The sequence below is a fragment of the Arvicanthis niloticus genome, chromosome 18, assembly GCF_011762505.2.
Source record: "Arvicanthis niloticus isolate mArvNil1 chromosome 18, mArvNil1.pat.X, whole genome shotgun sequence".
NCBI lineage: Eukaryota > Metazoa > Chordata > Mammalia > Rodentia > Muridae > Arvicanthis > Arvicanthis niloticus.
The window spans coordinates 18,545,419-18,568,874 of record NC_047675.1 but is presented as its reverse complement, the minus strand read 5'-3'; the positions used below and the strand labels follow the sequence as shown (position 1 = coordinate 18,568,874).

The 23,456-nt window shown below is 45.6% G+C and overlaps 1 long non-coding RNA gene across 1 annotated transcript; it reads right to left on the bottom strand.

Moving 5' to 3' along the window:
- Positions 1-9,939: 9,939 nt before the first annotated feature.
- LOC143434947 (uncharacterized) lies at positions 9,940-20,127 on the bottom strand. Its single transcript, XR_013104830.1, has 3 exons — positions 20,024-20,127; positions 12,954-13,156; positions 9,940-11,976 (listed from the first exon to the last, which is right to left on the bottom strand). It is a non-coding gene; the product is annotated as an uncharacterized LOC143434947 (long non-coding RNA).
- Between the last annotated feature and the right edge of the window lie 3,329 nt (positions 20,128-23,456).

Genomic DNA, 23,456 nt, shown 5'->3' with positions numbered 1-23,456 from the left:
AGCGCATGATTGTCGTCTGTAAAGGTTCCCAGCTGGTCGTATTGATCCAGTGATCTGACAGATTCGGAAGATGTTGAGTTAGTCATGGAGATGACACCAGATTGCACACTCTAGTTCTACACGTGGCAAATAAAAGCATGGAATGTTCATTGAAATTTGAACTTCAGACAAACAAGGCATTATTTAGGTCTATCCTGTGTGAATTGGAGGACATACTTATCCTAAAAATTTTCTTCTCCCTGGCCAGCCTGGCAAATGTTCTTGAGCACCATATATGGACAAGCTAAAGAGTCTCGTTGTGTTATCTAGACTGGCCTCAAATGCTGGGCTCATAGGATCCTCTGTCCTAAGCCTCTTGGGTGGCAAGGACCACACCTGGTGCAAAATGTCTACTCTTTAGAGGAGAGCACACAGCATTGTAGGGAGAACAATTGTTCTGAACCCCACCCTGGCAACGTCTTGGCTAAGCAGTTCTTGTTCTTATGGTTCTCCAGGGTCTCATGAAGCTTAGGCTGGTGGTCTCCAACTCAGTGTGTGGCCAAGGATGAGCCCCTGCTTCCACCTTCCAAGAGCACATCACAGTTGTGCGCTGCTATGACCAAAACTCACCAGGTGGGGGTCACCACCCATGTGTGTGCCCACAAGAGCAAGCCCCAGCCTGCAACTCTCCCTCCTTCTCCTGGAAACAAAACAAAACAACAACAACAAAACAAAACAAAAAAAAGACAATGAGGTTTTATTTCTTGAGACACAGAGGTTTAAAAACAGAATTCAGCTTTTCAGTGAGACCATGAATTGGATGTGAGCATCGATGGCATTCACTTCCCGGTGTGTTTAGTAATGTCAAAATAATTTTACTGAGCCGAATACAGTTTCTCCATGACAAAGTTCTCCGAGCTCCTCAGCCCTTCGGTGTGTACAGCTGTGAGCGATGACATCTGACACCAGGGTAAGGGGCCTCCCAAGGCAGATGGGGATGGCTCAGTCTCTCTGCTGAAGAGGTTGGAAGTAGCAAGGATTTGGAAATCTCATAGTCAATTATAAAGCCGACCTCCCTTGAGGTGAGAGAAGAAGAATTCAGGGATGAATATGAAAATCCATAGCACTGTATGGTTTCAGAATGAAATGTTTTCTAAATTAAATTAAGCTACATGGTGGAAATTGAGGAGAGGGAGTCCTTAAGGTGACTTTTAAATGAAAATGAAGTGTCGGTTAGGAAGTTACAGGAGATCCGTGATACCGTGTGGCAGGCTGGTGTCTCATTAATTTCAAACATAGATTTTTATGTGAGCCCATTTGATTATAATTTGATTATCTGACCCTGTAATTAAAGTTTATTGCCAATTTGGAGGCATACATGTAAAATGAACTGGTTTTCTTCAAAGCAATATACAATCCTTTGGACTCGTTGGCCTCGGCTTCTGCATTTAAATGGAAAAGTCAGCTGTAACGTGACAAACAGGTTGGGGTTTTGATCATCAATCCTACTAAAGCAATATTCATAAATTCAATTCTGAATCAGTTGGAATACTTTTCTTTTATTAGTTTCTGTGTTATTAAATGAGATTGTTTCTGACTAATATATTTCTGGACTCAAACTGTAGCTCCGAGCTGTTATTCAAATCAAATAACATGCCCCTTACTTGTGCCTCGCACTAATAAATGCCAACTTGTGATACATTTGCAAGAGGCTGTCAGCGATATTAAAGGAGGCAATAACGCGGAGGAGGTCTCAAAGTGAGCTGATTTTTCTGAAGAGTGATTTTCCTCATTTTTCTTCACATACACATAGAAACGCCAACCTTTTGTCTTAAGGTAAAAAGACGTGGCTTGGTTCATCTATTGCCAGCACTTTCTTGGCCAGAACATTGGCTTAGGAAAGTCCTGACTTGAGGTCCCTGGGCTTTAGAAATGGGAAGTGGATATCAGGGTCATTTTTCTTTAGGAAACTAACTGGGGAAGAGGTGGGTCTTTCTTCCAATATGCAGGAGCAAAAAAAAAAAAAAAAAAAAAAAAAAAAAAAAAAAAAAAAAAAAAGAGGCTCATCACTTTGACACTAGAAAGACTCTTCGAAGATGTGAGGGCCATCTGGTTGTGAAATCTGCTACGTCATTGATCACTAGGGTTGATCTGGCTGATCTGGCTGGCTTCAGGGTGACCCCTTCTTCCCTCATTGCTCCATGTGTATGTCTCCCAAAGCTGAAGCTGTGTGCTTAGTCAAAGAGGACCATCTTCCCAGAATAGAGAAGGATTGGTCTTCGGTCAAGGGTATCTATTGGTTTGAACCACCCATAGATAGCCTGGTCCCCAGAAACAGTGACCACTTATTACTGGTCACCTATCCTTTCTCCCCATTATTAAGACCTAACTATACAGTTCAAGAGGCAGGCAGTGTAGACTCACCAATCTTTATGACCTTGGTTTTTTTGTTGTTGTTGTTGTTGTTTTGTTTTTGTTTTTTTGGGGGTTTTTTGTTTTTTGTTTTTTTCTGCTCTGGGCATTTTTCCTGAGCATCCATATTTGTCTCTCAAAAAAGATCCTCTATTCTGACTGACAGTCACCTGAGCCTCTGGAGAGTCCCAAGTAGAGTTCAAATGCCTGTAGTGCTCGCTAGCCTATACATTTAAAGGTCAATATGCTTAGCCAATAAGTTTGAACTGTAACCTTGCTGATGTAACCTGTGCCCCTAAAAAGTCTAAAAACTGCTTGTAATAGCCATTCAGGGTCGACTTCAACTGATTGAGGGTTGACCTCCGGGGTGCTGGAAAATAAACCTCTTGCTTTTGCATCAAAAAAAAAAAAAAAAAAAAAAAAAAAAAAAAAAAAACCATCCTCTAGATGAGGGTGCTGTCTCTGCCCGTCCCTTTACTGAGATGTTCAAGTTCCTCTCTCTGTGGTTCTGGATCCTTCCAAGCTTCCTCCTTATCTCACAAGTCTCCATATTGCCAGAAGTCTTAGAATCCACTGTCTTGCTCATGACTCTTTTCTTAAACACTCCACCCACTAACGTCCCAGGGCCCCCAACCAGCCTGCACACAGTAAGGACCTGGCCTGTCATCAGCTTGGATCCTTGGCTTGAATGACAAGAGAGGTCGTTCATCCCAGGGCTGTTCTCACGAGTCCAGCACATGGTGGAACATTCCTCCTGATTGCCTAACACTCAACCAAGTAATTTACAGAAGGAACAGGAAAGAAACTAAAGGGAGGAGCTGATTACTCAGAAGCAGGCTTCCTCTAACCCCTTGGCCTGCTGGCAGCTCTACCCAGATGACTGACCCAAGAGAAAGATGGTTCCTATGGAGGAGGTGATGCCAAGTCTGGAGATGGAATGTGTGAAGCGTGCAGGGATTAGGGGAAGTGTGAACCTCTCGGTCTGTTAGAGAGCCCATGTCCTCAGAGGGCTGGCCAGCAGAAAGATCTCGACTCCATTCTTCCCGCTCAGAGTTGCCCAGTTCCAACTGTACTACTGGGCACAAGCTCAGGCAGGAGGTGTCTGGAACCAGATCTTTTGACAAGCAATGTTCTGTAAATGTCACCTTTATTGTCCTGTTGTCTATGAGGCTTACTGCTAACCTAGGCCTAGTTCTGGAAGCTTCTAGTCTCTATACAATCTAATCTAGGCTCAGAATGTTTTCAGCCTATTCAGAATGTTTTGAGACTTAATACTGACTATGCTCACCCTTTCTCTTCTCTCTCTCTCTCTCTCTCTCTCTCTCTCTCTCTCTCTCTCTCTCCTTTTTTCTGAATTCTGTAGGCTGGTTTAACTCAGCTGTTCTGGCTCAAACTCCTCTCCAAGCTGACTGATTCAATCTGGCTTCTCCCTTAGCCTCTGAATTGTTCTGCTTGGCCTCAAACTAACTCTAACAATCTGTTCTAATCTTCTGGCTCCTTCTCATTCTCTGGCTTGTTCTGTCTCCACCTGTGTCCAGCATCTTTTCTTTCCTCTGTCTATAACTGCCCTAGTAAAACTGTTTCCTCCTCTCGCTCTCCTTCTGTGCTGCTTCCCCTTCTGTTGCCTCTCTCTCCTCTCTATTCTCCTGAGGGGGGAATAGCCTATTCTGCCAGATCTTTCTCTGATTCATCACTTTGTCTGCCTCTCAATTAGACATCGCTTCCGAACATGGCTGCTTCTTTCTACCAACTAACTTTACGTTCATTGTATACTAAGGGTGTCTGAATTCCAGCCAGATCACACAGGTCTTTGGATGTGATCAAATCGACCTTGTTGCTGGATTAAAATTCCTCTAGCCATGCAGTGGTGGAGCACACCTTTGATCCCGGCACTTGGGAGGCAGAGGCAAGCAGATTTCTGAGTTCGAGGCCAGCCTGGTCTACAGACTGAGTTCCAGGACAGCCAGGTCTACACAGAGAAACCCTGTCTTAAAAAACAAAAACAAACAAAAAAAAACCCAACAATAAAATTCCTCTACACCGTTCACACCCCTGTGAACTCTTAGGCTTCATCGATGTTCAATAAGAAAAAGACACCAGCCTCATGCGAACATGGTTCAGGACATGGCATCTGGGGCAGGTTATTTTGGGTGTTGCTAGAGGACAGGTCTAATGTGACAGCTCCTCCTTGTACTGAACAGAGGTGACTAGATAAGAGCTAACCTTGGTTGTCCACTTGACACACCTAGGAAGAATTTCATTTGAGGAACTTTCTCCATCAGATTGGCCTATGGAAGGGGGGGGGTTGCATTTTTCTTGATTCCTAATTGATGGAGGAGGGTCTGTCCCATTGTGGGTTGTGCCACTCCTGGACACATGAGCCTGGGTTGTATAAGTAAGCTAACTGAGTGCAAGCAGAGCATAAGCCAATAATCAACTTCTGTCCAGGGTTCTTGCCCTCACTCCCCTCAGACAAATGGTTACTGAAAGGTGTAAGAAGAAATGAACCCTTTCCTCCCCAAGTTACCTTTGGTCCTGGTGTTTATAGCTGCAACAGAAAGCAACCCAGAACACTCAGATCATGAGGTCTCAGCCCTGGTTTCTCAGTGCTGGCACTGTCAGCTCTTACAGACTGTACGTGAAGGCTATTTCAGGTTGGCAAGCAGGAAACTCTTTTCCCCAGAAGTGATGAAAAAGAGGCCCAAGTGTGGAAGCCGTTGTTGCTTACCAAATACACAAGCCCAGCACTTGACTGTGTATCCACCATGAGCTCTGCCTGCGACTCTGTCTTTGTGTAATGCTGTAATTCATGTTCCACGATGTCCACCGTCTAATGTAGAGCATCCAGCCTTTAGTACATACGGAAGCAGTGTGGTGATCCTCTCTAAATCCTGAACATTTCATCACTACCAAAAATACATGCTCCCTTCTGAGTGATGACTGGAGTTAAGGTGGACCATGTCTGTGGGTCTGGATGGTGAGAACAATGGGTACCATAGGGATTACTGTGTACTTACCGTCTCCCAGCTTCTGTGCATGGGCATACATACGTTTATGAAAATTACCGGTTCTGTATAGCCAACACCATAAATCAAATTGGTGGATGATACTATTACATTCTTGGGATCAGGACTCAGGTAGTATTTTTTTTTTCTCCACTGTCTATTGGGTCTAGATCTTGCAAATTTATGAGTAGTCTCCCTACAAGTAGAGATAGCCATTGCACCTAATTCATTCCTTTCTTTCTTTCTTTCTTTCTTTCTTTCTTTCTTTCTTTCCTTCTTTCTTTCCTTCCTTCCTTCTTTCTTTTTTTACAATTTGTTTAAAAAAATGATACTATTTGGTGGATGATACTATTACATTCTTGGGATCAGGACTCAGGTAGTGTTTTTTTTTTTTTTCTCCACTGTCTATTGGGTCTAGATCTTGCAAATTTATGAGTAGTCTCCCTACAAGTAGAGATAGCCATTGCACCTAATTCATTCATTTCTTTCTTTCTTTCTTTCTTTCTTTCTTTCTTTCTTTCCTTCCTTCCTTCCTTCCTTCCTTCCTTCTTTCTTTCTTTTTTTACAATTTGTTAAAAAAAAAAAAGTAAGACAAAATCTCACTATGTGGCCTTAACTGGCCTGGAACACACTATGTAGCCAGGCTGGCCTCAGACTCACATAGATCCATCTGCCTCTGTCTCTTGAGTGCTGGGATTAAAAGTGTGTATGACCACGCCTGGCCATATTAAGATTTATACTATGGCAAGACTTGCACTGCCATGTTTGCCATTCCAGTAGTTTGAAGTGTGCACTTTGTTGGCATTGGGTACCTTCACAACATTATACAACCATTATCAATAACCACTATCATGACCCATTTCAGCATCCTCAGTGAAAATTTAGGAGCTAGAGAAGCGACACAGTGATTTAGAATTTGCACTGCTCTTGTGAAAGGCCTGAAGAATTTGAGTCCTGGTACTCAACATTAGGTGGTTCACAACTGCCTGGAACTCTGGTTCTAGGGGAGTCTGTCTCCAGCCCTCACTGGCACATACTCACCTACGGACACGCGCACACACACACACACACTCACATGCACACATTCACATGCACCCACACTCACACACTCACATGCTTACACATATGCACACTCTTACACACTCACTCATACACACTCACACACACTCACATGCTCACACACATTTACATACTCTCACACACACACACTCACACAAACACACTCACACATACACACACACACTTATACATACACTCACTCACACTCACACACACATATACTTAATTAAAACTAAAGAAATAATTATGTACTCATCAGCCACTAAGTCCCAGTCTTTCTCCTCTCCAGCCTGCAGTAACTACAGTGGTTTAGATCTGCGTTTTCCCCTAAAGATTTGTGTGATGGAAATTTGGTGGCCAGGTGGTGACAGATGTTGAGAGACAGTGTGTAAACTCCTAGAGGCACCACCCTTCAAAGGGTGGTAGAGCCCCAGATTCTCTGGCTTCCTGTTTCACCGTGCTTCTCACTCCTCTGCCTGTGCCTGTTAGAGGGCCCGTCATTCCTGCTGGCCAAGGGAAGCCCTCATCAGAGTTAGGGCTGAGTGGCACTTTTCAGCATCCAACCTTCTTGTAAGGTATTTCATTTCAGTGATTAAAAGTGGCCTAATACAGTGACCCATTAAGCTTTCGTTAAGATATACACATATGCCTATGTGTGTATCTGTGCACCATGTACACACAGCGCCCAAAGAGACCAGAAGAGAACATATGATGCCTGGGACTGGAGTTACAGATTGAGCCACCATGACTTGAACTCTAGTTCTCTTAAAATCTGCCAGTGCTCTTAACTGCTGGGTTATTTCTCTAGTCCCTGCTAGGGCAAACTGTTAAAACAGGAGGCTGGCGCCACAAGAAGTTCTGCTATGAAAGGTCTAGGTGAGTGAGATGGTGACTCTGAAGCTGCCCCACCATGGTTCTTATGTGCAGCCGTGGCCACAAGCATTGTTCTATACAAACATCATCAGGGTTTCCCACCCACCACCAGGCTCACACACAGCTGATGCACAAAGCTGTTTAGTTGTTGAAACAGCTTCACTGAGATCATTGAAATCCCATGCAATTTACCCATATACCAGTCAACGTAAGACCCTATTGTTGAAGACACCACACACTTTAGGGTTGCAGGCCATATGGAAATCAATATGGAACTGTGAGTCTTGCTCTTTGCGGGCTGGTGGAAGGTGTTACACAGGCCTCTAGAATAGAAAAGCCAATAGGATTTTCTTGGGAGGCAGACTGTCCCAAGACTTTCTCAGAGGCCCCGATGAAAGAGCAAAAGGAAGTTCAGATTGGTGTCTCTGTCCAGGAGTGGCGTTGGTAAGGCCAGTCTGGGGTGGGAGCCAATGTCTCAAAGAAGTCAAGGTTGTGGTTTTGAAGACCCAACTCTTTCCCCTTGGATTGTGGTCATCAGTCCCAAGGCAGCTGTGTCTGAGGTATCCTGTGTTCTCTTTGCCAATATTGTCTGACTTGGCTGTCTGTTGACTGTAGCCATTCAACCCATGCAAATTGTACATAGGATGCTGTACTTCTTCACAGACTTGTTTGGCATAGGCCATCAGCTTATACAAGACCTCCTGGTTCCAGCTACTACTTCTGTCTTTTTTGTTCCTCATTTCCCAATCCTCCTTGCCATTCAAGACCCCCATCTCTGTGGATTTGGGTCAGTATTGCCTACCCCTAGACCCTGCATGCTCTAATAGCCATTTGCCAGGCAAGATGTGCTCACTGGTCCAAACAGTGGCCTGACTGTTATAGAGTGTAGCCAACCACTTTCTGATTGGATTTGAGACATGCTCCACAGGCATTTACAGTATGCCTGCTACTTTAAATCTAGGCAAAAGCCTATGACTGATGTTAACATCCTGTCTAAACTCCACCCCCGCAGTTGCGTGGCAACAGCCAGGTATGCTCCTCCCCACAGTTACCTGGCAACAGCCAAATAGGCCTGGCCCACTATAAAAGAGACTGCTTGCCCCCTCCTCTCTCTCTCTTGATCTCTTGCTCCTCTCTTGCCTCTTGCTTCTTGCTTCTCCCTGTTCCCTCACCCCTTCTCCCTTCCCTTCCCCCTCTCTTTATGTGCTCATGACCAGCCTCTACTTCTCTACTCTCTCTCTCTTTGAGCCTTTCTCTGCCTCTACTACCCTCTTAACTCCTCTCCCCATGCCCTGAATAAACTCTATTCTATACTATAGTTTTGTGGCTGGTCCTTCAGGGGGAAGAGATGCCTCTGCATGGGCCCGCTGAGACAGCCCCTTCCCCCATACCTCTGCACACACCCACAGAACATACTCTTTCTCTTTTTATAAACACATCAACTGAGCAGTCACAGGCTCTAGGGAGGAACCTAATATTGTTGGTTTGCTGAATCCTCATGTTGTCAACCTGCATTCTAGATACGTACGCACATCCCCATAGACTAGTGATCTTTTCAGCCTTGGTCAGAGGGGCTACTTACAGTGCAGAGGCTCGTAGTTGCTAAAGAGCTGAAAATCACTGTTGAGTGCTCGGCCCTAAATGGGTTCTCTAGAGCAACTCCTCCCATCCCAAGGCTCAGGGAACGTTGTGGAAGAAGGGGCAGGAAGAATGTGAGAGCTGGGGGATGGGAAAGGTGCTCTGAACTGCTGTCATCTCCCCATGTGGCACCTGCTGCACTCATGAGTCATCTATAGGAGAACATTCCGGCTCGGGTGGGGGTGGGGGTGGGCAGTGGGGGTGGGCAGTGGGGGTGGGAGGGGTAGCTCCCAAGGTCCCAGCCCTAGCTCAGGAGCGATTGGCAGTAGATGGCTGCAGGGCAGAGTCCATTGTCCTTAATGTTGTGGCCCCTTGTAGCTTGCTCCTGCTCCTGTAGATGGCTCCACACTCAGGCACATGTGGACAACGATGACTGGACTCAGTGAGTTCTTAAAAATAAAGAAAGAGGAGAATCTAGGAAGGGGATAATAAGGGTTAGATAAGATCAAGATACATTGTATACATGTGTCAAATGAAATAAAGCCGGAGCAATGGCTCAGTTAGTAAGAGTGTATACTCCTCTTCCAGAAGACCTCAGTTCAATTTCCCCGCACTCATCACCTAAAGGGTAACATTCTCTTCTAGCCTCTGTGGTCATTTGTACTCATGTGCACACACTGACGCACACACCCGCACCCGTGCTCTCTCTCTCTCTCTCTCTCTCTCTCTCTCTCTCTCTCTCTCTCTCACACACACACACACACACACACACGATATACATGTCAATGCTTTAAATATATTCAGAGTTTTCCAACCATTATTACAATCAATGTTAAAACATTTCCCTCGAAAAAGAGAAGCAACCCCCACAAGTTGTACTCTGACCTCCAATCAGGCACCATAGTATGCATTCCTCTATGACCTACCCCGTCAACACACGCACAAAATAAATAAACGCGCCTTTCAATAGTTTTACATTTTTAATTAGAAAATAGTTGCTTCGTTTTCTCTTTCCTCCCTCCAACCCTTTCCATGTACCGCCTTGCTCTCTCAAATCCATGGCCTCTAATTCTTTAATTGTTATGTATGTATGTATGTATGTATGTATGTATGTATGTATGTATATTACATCATCTCCAAGGGAGACCCTCTAGCCACTACCCGTAGTCCCTTCCTCCCCAGAAGTCAGCACCTTGGACCAACACAGCAGGCCAGCTGGCAATAGTGGCACTTGTACCTTTGCTCTTGACAGGCCTTCCTGAGGCTTGACCTGGCTAAGCCCTCTGGCAGGAGGTCAGACGAGACATCTGGGAGGGGTGCAGAGACTGATCAACCAAGGTCCACCTGGTTGCTCATGGGGAGCACAGCGAATAGGAGCAAGAGTGCGTTCGTGGATAGATAAATGCAAAACAAAGTAAACGTGTCTCTGAGTGGGAAGTTTGTCAGCGATTGGTGGGAAGTATTATTGGGTGGCACACAGACACAGCATTGCACCAAAGCAAAGAGCATCTCAGTTTGGTGCTAGTAAGTCTTTGATGCCTCTCTTCACCGCATCTCCTTAAAGAAATACAGACATCAATCCAGGTCTGCACGGGCCACCCTGAACCACTACTGTGCTCCTGTCCTGGTCATTCTTCCTTTGCAATTGGCTGGTGTGACTGAATATATTTATATTACTACTGTAATATAAAATTCACTTTAAAAAATACACATTTTAAAAACCTAGTTTATTTGAAGAAAGCGATTACTTCAACAGTAGAGAGGATGTGGCAGGTGTTGTCCTAAGGACCCAAGGGTGTGACATGGTGGGTTTCTGGGGCCCGAGGAAAGCCTCGGCTTATCGCACAGGAAGCTGCATGCTGTAAATCCACAGACTGATGGCTAAGCACCTATAATGGAGGGACTGTAGGCATCGGGTCCCAGACATACTCTTTACAGGTAGGGGGAACTAAGATTCTGAAATACGAGGGTCCTCACCTTGTCCCTGAGGGAACAGCCCCAGGCTCTGTGACTGTGGACTCTGCTGTGCAGACATCCTAGTCCCAGAGGTAGCCTGTGTGTCACAGGGTGTTCCTCTTTTCCCAGCTGACTCAATAAGATAGCACATTTAGCTTCCGGTAATGTGAGTGCTGTGAATCCCCTGGCTCTGTCACCGCTGCTTCAGAAAGCTCCAAGGACAAGTCTCATTTGTGAGGAATTTTGGGACTTTCTTCTCTGAGAGTAAGACAGCGTCCTGCAGCTTCTTCCACTTGCTCTCCTCCCGGATGCTTGGTAGCAGTTTGCTTCCCCGCTCCTGCTGGCTTTAGAGATCATTTTATTCTGCAAGAATGGGTGACTAATATAAACTTCACCTTCTTGTTTTCCTTCTAGGACTGGGCATTGAACCCATGGCCTTGTGTATGCCAAGCAACTGCTCTCTGCTGAGATACACCCTACCTCCAAAATCTGTTTTTTATCACTTGGCGTAAAGTGTTTGAAGGTCACTCACCTGGCTGCAGAGTAGTAATTCTTTCTACTCCTGGCTGGGGTGCCTTTGCAGATAGCACAGTTGTTAGCTGTTCACCAGCTTGAAAACATTTCCGCTTTTACTGTTTTCTAAAAGTTGTATCACCTTCAGATTTAACGTAATGTTGATATTTCCTTCTGATCCTTGAGGCCTGGTGTGAACTGGCTCCACTCACACCTCTTCCCAGGGTGCTCCCTTTTGCTGCCCAACATGGGCACGGGCTGCAGTGACCTCCTGACATTTCTGCTCAGGGCTCCTCCCTGTTGGGTCTTTGCCCTATATTTTCCTTATAACACAATCTGCAATGTCTTGTTCACTTTTTTTGTATCATCTTTCCAGGATGAAAATCCTTGTCAAAATCTTATCAGTTGACACTGGTACTTCACAGGTATTTTTCTGACAGAATGAACACGTATGAACAAGATTGTGAAAGGGCTCAGGGTTGGGTATCTCCTTGGTCTCCAGGGCTGCGTTATGAAGTTTGCATTTCATAAACAATGGGAAAACAGCTTAGAAAGATTCCTTGGGAAAGTAGTCTGTTCATGCAAAATAAAGTGTCAGTTTCTGCAAGCATAAAAGCAAGGATGAGTGTACACATGTCTTACAGACATTGAATATTCAACGTATATGAACCAGGGACTCAGCTGTTAGCATTTCAAATAAATTAGACTAATTTTAATCCTTACAGTGTTATAGAATTTAGAGGCCTTTTATCTCTCCCCAAATATCTAGCTTTACTTTTCCTTCAGAGCAGTAAGCAGAATTAAGTAGGGATGATGATGGCATTGTATATATGACATTGTGTCTATCACATTGTATATATGACAATGTATATATGACATTGTATATATGACATTGCATATATGAATTGATGGATAAATTGGTACATGTGCATCTCACTTTAGTCATACTAACAGGACACATGTAAAGACGTGATAACACAGAATACATGCTATGTATTGAATGAGCTATTCATTCATTCTGATTTATTTTGTTCTGTTTTGTTTTGATAAGACAGGGTGTGCTATGTAGCCCAGGCTGGCCTCAAGCTTACCTACCCACCTCCTATGCCTCTAGAGCACTGGACTTACTCATTAATGGATGCTCAGTTCGTGCACTCATATTAATTGACTGGCACCTAAAGCACTCATCCAGAACAATAACAAAAGTGGCGAAAGTTCTAGAAGGTTAACAGAGAAGCTTGACATCACTTTGTTTGTCTCCCAGTTTCCAGCCTGTGGGAGAACTCATCAAAGAAGGCCCAAGTGGTGCTTCAGATTTGCACTGATGTGACAAGCTGAGATCCTAGGCAGTCTCCAACTCCAACCCCTGGAACCACGCAGAGATATTGAAAGGCCAGCTCTCATTCACAATCAGCACTTTGATCCTGTACCTACCAAGTATTCTTGGCTCTTTGGGATGTGGCAAGGGAAAAAGGAGACAGACTTTCAGTCTTCCTACAGCTTAGCCTAAAGGAGGAAGATGTCGGCGGAGACTATCCCAAGGATGTCCCCAGCCTCGCCCTGACAGCAGGTACCTACCTGCCATCATGTGGCTTAGCTTTCTTCACAGCCTTGGGTGGGTGAGCATGCGTGTGGCGCTTGTAGGCTTCGAGGCGGGGATGGGATCCTACCTCCGGTGGCTGCTCTGGAGGAAGGGTTCCCAGTGACTGTCACACACACTACAGGGAGGGCAAAGAGTCTCCATCAGGAGGGTGTGGATGCAACAAAGCACTCCCAAGAGCCTGCAGTAGAAGTCATTAGAAAAAACCATGAATTAACCTTTTTTTGCCTTTTAGGATATAATCTCTCCCTCATTAGCTGGAGGTGTTAGACTTCCTTGGGGAGTGTGACAGGGTCACAGTCACTTACAGAAGAAATGCAAGAGAGGAAATTATGCTCACTTGTGACATTCAGAACTAGATTTTGCAAGGCAAGCCAGGCTATTAGGATCTCAATATGTATATCTGTCTGTCTGTCTGTCTGTCTCTCTCTCTCTCTCTCTCTCTCTCACCTCCCTCTTCCCTCTATTCTCTCTTATCTCTCTTTCTGTGTCTCTCTCTTTCTGTCTCTCTCATCTCCCTCTTTCTTCTATTCTCTCTCCTTTCTCTCTGACTGTCTCTCTGTCTCTCTCTCTGTCTCTCTCTCTCTCTGTCTCTGTCTCTCTCTCTCTCTCCTCTCTCTTCTCCCCACTTCATCAGATCAAGCCCCAAGCCTAGAGGCCTCAGTGCTTGGACATCTCTCAGAGTGAGGAAGATGTCCCAGTGTCCCCTGGGACATGTAGAATGTCACTCTGTAATAGCCTGTAGTCCTAGCTACTCCCCAGGCTAGGGCAGAAGGACATCAAGTCCCAGCCTGCTAGGGATACAATGTGAGGTTGAGGCCAGCCTGGGTAATCTCATGAGAAGCTTTCTCAAAAAGGTAAAAAAAAAAAAAAAAAAAAAAAAAAAAAAGGCTGGGGCTACAGCTCGAGGGATGAGTGTTTGTTTTGGATATTCAAAGTTCAATCCATAGTACATTGGTAGGAGGAGGGGAACAAAAATATTTAGAAAACAATTTTATTTGTTATTTTAAAAATTCTGTTCTATTGTATGGGGCTGGGGTTATACATATATGTGTAGATACACCATCAAACGTGTGTGTGTGCCATATCACTGTGTCATAAGTCAAATGTATTCTCTGTTACGTCCTATTATTTTTCTATTACTTTATTATTTCCTCTCCATCTTTTTGAGACAGAGCCTCTCGCTGAACCGGAAGAATACCAATTTAGCTAGACTTAGGTGCCAGCACCTATCTTTACTCCCCGTGGCTGGGATTACAGACATGGCGGCACACTTGACTTTCTTCCTGAATGCTGAGCTCAAACTCAGGTCCTTGCACATTCGTGGCAAGCACTGCTGCTAAACCACCTCTGCAGGCCCTCGGTTTTATTTCTCACTGATGCATCAACTTTCTTGCCTCCGCCAGGCCATGCTTCAGAGTTTGGAAAACACTTGAGAGTGTGGAGGCAGGTGAGGGGCAGCTGGATGTGTCTCTTGGGCTTTGCCCCTTAGCGTGGTGTGGAGAAAGAAAGTTGTGACAGAAAGCAGCAGGGGAGCACAGAAGAATAGGCATTTCTGCTCAACATTTCTGTCAGACACCAGACAGAAGTCCCTGAGTTGGTCCCTTCTGAATTAGGCCTTGCCTGGGAAGCCATGAAGTTGTCTACTCACCAAAGGTAAGGCTGAGCCAGTTGGTCAGTGACCAGAAGAGAGAGAGAGAGAGAGAGAGAGAGAGAGAGAGAGAGAGAGATAGCAGGTCACCAGAATGCCATAAGAGACCAGAGACACTGTGCTGACTGAGCAAAGGAGCTGCCGGCCAGAGAGAAGGCAGAAAGCAGAGCCCAGGTTCTTTCCCAGTGGGCAGATCATATCTGAGTTGTCTCACAGTAGCAGTCAGCTGGGCTTTGTCTAGTCCTGCTCCTGCCCCTTGTTTTCTGCCATATGTCCACGAAGACATGGTTGGTTCCAGACAAAAATAAGCCATCTTCCCGTGTCTTTGTGAGGGTGATGGTAGGACTGAAGGGACCCAGAGATTTGGTGAAATGCCAGTGGGATGCTTTATAATGGTGTAAATACCTCTCACTATAGTCAACTACAAACTACCAGTGGTTTCACCAAAAGTAGAAAGACTCAAGTCTGAAGCACACATGAGCTTTGTCAGGTATGAGGTGACGGGCTCACTGGGCTGCTGGCCTACCCTATCTCTGCAGCCCAGACTTGTCATTTCCTTGGGCAGCAGCCAAGGACCAACACTTAAAAATCCTGTTCTCCAGAAGCAAGTGTTACTGCTATGAAAACATCTCTCTGGGTGGGAGGAAACCCTCAAGTGGGGTGACCAGCCATCCTCCTCAGGTCCCCCTTTCTTCTCCCAGCTCTTCCAGGGCCATTTCCAAGTTCCACTCACCTCCCCAAGATATTCTTGTTTGAGCCATCCTGCCTGACAGAATCAGAGCAAACCACCTCTTGGGGAGGAGTGGGGAAGTGCCAGAGGTCACCCTAGCTGGCCCCCTGCCTCCAGGCAGGTCTCTCCCTAAATCGTCCTAGACAGAGCCTTGCCTGGGCTGGGCCATTTGCTTGGAGCGCCCTGGTAGCCTGGGAAAGTTTTGTGCTGACTCCGTTTGGGAAGCTCGCATGGCGGAAGCATGCTCCACCTGCTCAGAAGGGAATCATTAGTGGAACGCAGGCGTGCGAGGGCCCGAAGGCCTGTGGCAATTAATCATCTCTCCTTACCAGGCAGCTTGAGCTGTCTGACTGCAGCCATCCTAGAGGTAGCCCTTTAATTGTCCCTGGAGAAGGCAGGTGGGTGAGGGCTACCTCAGCTGGTGTTAGCCAGCAATCCTTCCAAATAAAAATAAAATAAAATAAATTTTTTTTGATATTCAAATATTTCTCCCTTACTTCCCAGAGTCTGTTATTGGTATAAAGGTTGAAGCTCAGGCAGCTTAACTGTTATGTGGGGTGACCTTTAGTTTTAATATTAATATATTATCGTAAAGTCTGTGTGAATCATGAATGCAATTTTGGTATTCATATAAAATGCCACACGCCGAAGCCATTGCAACTTTTCTCCCCTCCCGTCCTCCGCTGGGCTGCAAACCGGGCGAATTAATATGCGTTCTACTCCTCTCAGCTTTATTTGCTGAGCGAGGGTGGCCAGGCAACTTTATCAAGAGTAACATTATCAAGAGCTTTTCTGCGGGCTTCTTTATCATATTCACATCCGCGGCTGCTCGACACTTGTCAGTGTCAATCAAATCGCAATAATACGCAGATGATTTGCTCATTTGGTTTAATAAAATCTTTCTGCTTATTTGCGTTGCCTCCGTTACACCACGTAATTGCCGAACCGCGGAGGTGAAAGGCAGCCGGTTGCCTGGGGGATAAGAGGAGACGGTTGCTATGTGAAGGATTTGTTTCTTTCCTCTGACTCTCCCCAGTCACTCATATCCCTAAAATTAATATTGTATTTGAATCCAGCCCTGCTATTCTTATGCAGGCTAACATTGTTATTACTTATTATTTGGATGTGAAGTCATTTATTTTTAGTTTTATGTCCAAGCTGTCAAGCTAAATTTCATTGTGAACTGCCACACACAATTTTTAACTGCCATTTAAAAACGAGATTCAAACTCTAAATTATGGAGTGAGCTTGTTCAAAGGGCAGGCCTGACAGGAAGTGCAGCAAGGAGTCTCGATGGCCCTAGAAATCAAAGGGGGCTCTTGGTGATTATTTTTTTCAGAAAAGCATGGGGCTTTAGCTCTTTATCACGACCTTAACTGTGGTTGGACGCTCGAGTGGGTGTTCGGAGGGGAGAAGCGTGCGGCTGGCCGAGAAGCCTGGGGCTGCACTCGGGGACCACTGGGCACCCGTGCTTGTTGAGTTCACTTGATGCCTGGGAAGAGCTGAAAGTCTCAGAGGCTGTTGGGGACCCTGTGCTCCCAGGTAGGTAACTTTGCAGAGGGATTTTGGTATGCCACAGCTGGAAGCCCTGGAAGGGGGTGAGGGGTGATGGGGGAGTGGCTGAGAACCCCTGTTGGGAGTCAGGAACCTGGCAGTGTATAAGGAGAAGACTCAGTGGAGGTCAGAATCTTTGGTATTCACAAAGGAGCAGATGTTCTTCGTGAAACATAAACAGGTATCTGCAAAGCAGGGCTTGTTCCCTGAGACGGCTTCCAGCCTCCCTCCTGAGCGCCTACGTATGTGAGCAAAAAGGAGCCCAGAAACCACTCCACTCAAGAATAGCTAAGTGGGTACAAACTTTACAGTCCGTAGCAGCCTCGAAGGTTCCGCCCGAAGGGGAGCGAAGGGAAAGCTTGTCACCAAGAGGAGACGACGCCAAGGCTGTATGGACACCACAAGGAGCTTTGTGGCTACATTCTTCCCGCTAGGTCACCCCTAAAGATCTAGGCTTTCTTTGCTCTCCCGAAAGGTTCAGTTCAAGGGAGCCAGGGACAGGCCAACCTAAAGGAAAATTCCCATCAGCCACCGTGTGGTGAGTTTTAAGATTTGCAGGCAAGCCTTTGGAAGCCAAAGTGAGGCCTTTGGATAACAAGTAGCATTGTTTTGCTAGGCACAGTGGCACAGCTGTAAGCTCAGCACCCTAGAGCTGGAGGACTCAATCCTTTCTCCATTTGTCCCTACCAATCCAGAAAAATCCTCAGTGACACACAGCCCTGAGACAGGTCCTCCCTGGTTCCAAGTCACACACACTGAGAAGAGACACTATCCAAGCCCCCCATTCCTTCCTGCTTTGGACTGAGTCCCAGCTAGTTGCCAGTATTTAAAAAGGCCTTAGTTCTAAATGCTAACATGCTTTCCTGGTGCCAGTTTGAGTTTATGAAACTGGAGCATGTGATGAGACAGGCACCTGAGGGAAACTGAGGCCCAGGCCCCAGGGCAGGAAAAGACTATCTCCTACCACGGCGACTCGCGTGTCAGATGGCACCTTTCCCATCAAGCTCCCACGAACAAATTCCACGGGTACAATAGTTATCAACGATGAGGACTTTTACTAACGATGCTGTAGGAAGACCAAGGAGAGAGACAACATGGAGTGCTCCACAGTTCCTGGTAAATAAAAACCTCCACAGAACCTGCATCCTCTTCAGCCTCTCTCCTCTCCTCTGCCCAACGCCCATGTTGCTGCTCAGCCTTTGGTCTTCACCCCCTTAGTTTAGCGACTCTGAAATGCAACAGGCTAAGGCTTCCCTCCCACAGGTGTGCCTGCCCATTTATGAGGCATACTCCTTAAAAAAAAGGACAACCCTGAACTCTGGAAACAAGGGTCTTCACTTACTAGGATTGCTATAAAACCATGAGACATAAGATAAGAGCTTTCCTGCAATATAGCAACTCTTGATGAATTCCGTCCAAGGGACAACCCAGGCGGCTGCAGGAGCTTTCTTCGGGGTCAGCAGAGTACAGGGAGGTCACAAACTAGTGTCTCTTAGGATGCTGTTAATTAAAACCTTAGTTGCTAGCCAAGCAGTGGTAACATACTCCTTTAGTCCCAGCATGTGGGGGGACATAGGCAGGTAGATCTCTGAATTTGAGGCCAACCTGGTCTACAAAACAATTTCCAGGACAGCCTGGGCAGTTACACAGAGAAAAATCTCAGAAAACAAAGCAAAATAAAACAAAACAAAACAGCCCACCCTATTTGCTGAGAAGTATTACAGTTTTCTATTTTTTCAAAGCTAAGAAACCTATTCTTCAAAAACAACAAAGCCAAGCCAGATATGGTGGCACTGGGCTGTAATCTTGACACCTGAAAGTTTGAGGCCATCCTCAGCTGCATAGTGAATTTGAGGCCATCCTGGGCTACATGAAATCCTGTTTCAAACACAGCAACCAAAACTTCCAGTTTCTCTTGAGAAACCTAAATCCCCACCTGGACCTGGCACTGCAGTGGCTGTCGCTCAGGCTGGGCCTATGACCACTCAACCCCTGGCTGGCCTGTACACCTCCCTGCCCCTTGGCTCAGGAGACACCTCAGCGCAATGCGGATGACAGAGCAGATGTTGGAATACAGATGTGGGCACAGCCAGGGACTACTTGGGTGGTGCTAAGTGCTGAACAGTAGGCAAAGAGCCACAGGGAGAGGCTGGCAGGGAAGCCACTCAAAGGAATCCTTCCACAATAGAGCACATGGGATAGTCACCTCCACTCCCCAGAGTGACACAAGAGAGTGACTTGTTCATCAAGTGCTTCTTGAATATCCAGTGTGTGTCCTTACAGATTTAAGGACCAGCTATGGTCAACAGACAAGTTTTCCTACATTCATAGAGAGCGTTTCAGGTCTGGGAGGCAGAAAACATACAAGGTGAACATGTGTTTTGTTCCATGGTTGAGAGGAGCTGCCAAAAAGGAACAGGGGTTGGAAATGGAGGTGGGCAGAGCAAAAGGAGGCCTGGGGTACAGACAGAGCATCCCAAGACCTCTGTGTGTGCCATCTGAAGAGAGTGAGTCTCACAGCTGTTTGGAAAAGGGAGTTTCCTGGCAAAGGGCACAGCAAGTACAGAGGTCCTGTGCTTTGAGCAGTCAAGCCAGTGTGAGGATGCCAGTCAGGCATGGTGATGCCAACCAGGCATGGTGGTGCTTGCTTTTAACTCCATCACTCAGGAGGTAGAGAACCACAGAACTCTGTAAATTTAAGACCAGTATGGTCTACATAGTGAGTTCCAGCCCAGCCAGGGCTGTATAGTAAGACCCTACCCAAAAGAGTACAGACGCTTCTGTGCCTGGAATCACAAAGGAGCAGAGACTCTCAACCTGTGTATCTCAACCCCTTCTGGGATGGAACAACAGTTTTCACAGAGGTCACCCAAGACCATCAGGAAACACAGCTATTTACATTACAATTTGTAACAGTAGCACAATTACAGTTATCAAGTAGCAATGAAATTAATTTTATGGTTGGGGAGGTCACTACAACATAAGGAATTATATTAAAGAGTGACAGCATTAGGAAGGTTGAGAACCACCATGTCTTAGGGTTTTACTACTGTGAACAGACACCAGGACCAAGGCAACTCTTAGAATCACACATTTAACTGGGGCTGGCTTACAGGTTCTGAGGTTCAGTCCATTATCATCAAGGCGGGAGCATGGCAGCATGCAGGCGGGCATGGTGCAGGAAGAGCTGAGAGTTCTACACCTTCATCTGAAGGCAGGCAGGAGAAGACTGGTTTCCAGGCAGCTAGGCTGAGCCCATGCCCACAGTGACACACCTATTCCCAGGCCACAAAAATAGTGCCACTCCCTGGGCTAGGCATATGCAAACCATCACACTCTGGAATATAGTATTATGGGACATATATAGGAAACACTGAGAGTTACAGCAAACAAGTCCTGATTCTGTTGACTGTGTTCAAAAAGCAAACAGGGAGACACCAATTAGGAGTTTGGGTTAGTTCTTGACTGCCCTTCAAAGCCCATGTGTTGAAGACTTGGTCCCCTGCTGGTGATGCTACAGGGAGATGGTTGGAATCTTAAGAAGTGGGGTCTGGAGGCTGGAGAGATGGCTCAGCAGTTAAGAGCACTGACTGCTCTTCCAGATGTCCTGAGTTCAACTCCTAGCAACCATATGGTGGCTCACAACCATCGGTAATGGGATCTGGTGCCCTCTTCTGGTGTGTCTCAAGACAGCTATAGTGTACTCATATACATAAAATAAATAAATAATTCTTTTAAAAAAAGAAGTGGGGCCTAAGTCACTAGGGATGTGACATTGAAGGTGTGTCTTGTCCCTGGACCCTTTCTGTGTCTCGCTGCCATGGGACTAGTGTCTGTGCTCCATTGCATCCTTCTTCCTCAGTGCTGTGCTTCACCACTGCCCAGGGACAATGGAGCCAGGTGACCATGGACAAGAAACTATGAGGCCAAATCCCTTCTCCCTCCCTTAGGTTGACTTTCTGAAATCCTTTCATCATGGTGACAAAGAGCTGATTACCAGAGGGTTGTCACAATGACCCAAGTGAGCAAGAAGAGAAGGTGACCTCTGCACTCTGGAGCTGACAATTAGGTAAGGTGACAATTAAATGTGGGGTGTGAGGGGAAAATGGCTTTGAGGTTATACCCGTCCATCTGGTAGAGTGGCACCTCCGTGTACCAGTCAGGGAGCCAGTACATGGAGATGACTGGATCTGCTTGTTTTGATGTGACAACATCCAATGGAAGATGTTGAGTGAGCACTTGGTTCTAAGAGCCAAGTTTATGGGGGAGGTTTCAACTGGACACCCAAGCTGGAGTCATCAGTGGACATCCTGCTCAAAGACACCAAGCGTGTTAACATAGACTAAAATGGCTGAGCCCTCTGCTCACCAACAAATACAGGGCCTTTGCAGACATGGAGATACTGGAGATACCAGAGGTAAGAAGTCAGGAGGTCAGTTGAGTTGCACAGTGCCACTATCAAGGTGATTTCTGATAGGGATTTTAAAAAAGTTTTGCTGGTTTAATTATGTGACTCATCTAAAGCACAGAATTTTCTGCCCCTTAATTGCCCTGATTCCAGATCTAAATGGCTTAAAATTGCTTAAGTGGGGTTAGGGAGATGGCTCAGTAGGCAGAGTGCTTGCTAAGTACTGAAACTGAGTTTGGATCCTCAGACCCCAAATTTAAAAAAAAAAAAAAATTTGTACATGACAGCTCATGTCTACTACCCCAGAACTGTGAGAACAGACACAGGCAGATCCCTAGAAGTAACTGACCAGATAGCCCAACCAACCACTGAGCTCAAGGTTCAAAAAATAAAATGTAGAGTATTCAAGAGAGACACTGATATCAGCATCTGGCCTCCACAGGCACATGCTTGTGGAAAAACTCCTGCACCTGTCTGCACATGTGTGCATGGGAGAGGAATATTAGTCCAGCACCATGGCTGTTCTGACTACAACTAGAGCCCTTCTAGGTCTGGGTGATCTGGCTGGAATGGAGATACACTCTTAGTATACACCTTTAACCTAAACAATTACATCTAATTGAGGGGCAGACAGAGTGATGAATCAGAGATTTGACAGAATGAGTCAGAGGCAGGAACACAGCAGTTTAAGAGTATCAGTTCAGTCAGTTCAGTTGAGTCAGTGCAGTGAGTACAGTGAAGTGCAGTGGGGTTCATTCCTGAGTTTATGCAGTTCAGTGCAGGTCAGCAGAGGCTGTTGACAGCAGAGAACAAGAAAGAGCCAGAAGATTAGAGCACATTGCCAGAGTTAGTTTGAGGCCAAGCTACAATTCAGTGAAAAGCTGAGAGAAGCCAGATTGAAGCTGTCAGCTTGAAGAGGAGTTTGAGCCAGTACAATTGAGTTGAACCATCCAGCCAGAGTTCAGAAAGAACTAGAAAGGGTGAGCTTATTCAGCAATAAGCCTCTGAGATGACAATTACTTAAAGCAATTTAAAAAATACTTTAAGAGTACACAATACCACACATGTGTATACACACATACACACACACAAAACCAGACAAAAATAAGTATATAAGACATTTAATTTTGTTATCTTATATAATATATATTCATCATATAGTTCAAATTCAGAAGGCACAGTAAACATTCTTTCTTTGAAGCCTTTGACCCTTAGCCAATGACTCCTTACCAAGAGTCAACCAGGCCTCATCTCAATTTTTTGTATATGTTAATATTGTATTCTTAGAATATAAAAAAAAGTTGCTTAATATGTTCTGAAAAACTCAACAGGCAACTTTGCCATTGTGATTCTTAGTCTTTTAAGGACTTTTTCTTCATTGTTGTGTCAAGGGTGGGTGTCAAAGGACAACTTTGTGGAGTTCTCTTTCATTCTCACCGTTAGGTCCAAAGTGATCCCCCAAAATGGCAGTGCTAGTGACAGAATTCTAAACAGAATAACTCTGGCTGGGTAAACAAGCCTAAAGGTGGATTTCTGTTTACCAGGAATCATCTTTAATCTATCCCAAGATTCAACTATCTCTGGCATCTAGTTCTCCATCAATCTGAACAGCCTTTATCAGTTCTAAGACCCCCTCTGCTGACTGTAATATAAAGCCTGCTTGGTTTTCCATCATTTTGCTTCTCTCTGCCTCTCCCAAAAGATAGTCTTGGAGTTTGATCCTCAATAAGCCTTCTTTCTACCCACGGAGTCGTCTAGGTCTTGTGGTTTCACTATGCCCTCACTTAGGATTGCCAGGGTTCTATAACTCAGGTTGTCAGGCTTACCTTCTGAGCAGGGAGTGTGTCTCTGAGAGTGTTTCTAAAGACGGTTAACTGAGGAGAAAAGACCCACCCTGAATGTGAGAGGCATCATCCCCCAGGCTGGGGGCCCAATGAAACAGAAAAGGAGGAGCCAGGCATTTTCCCTTTCCTTGTTTTCTGTCCAGCATGAGGTCAGTTTCTCCCTCATGCTTTTTTGCCATGGACATTCATTCCACAAGGATGCCATGACAGGAATAATTCCTCCCTGTTTGTTGCTAGGTCAGATATTTTGATCACAGCTACAAAACATTAACATAATCATTATGTGAAAATAAT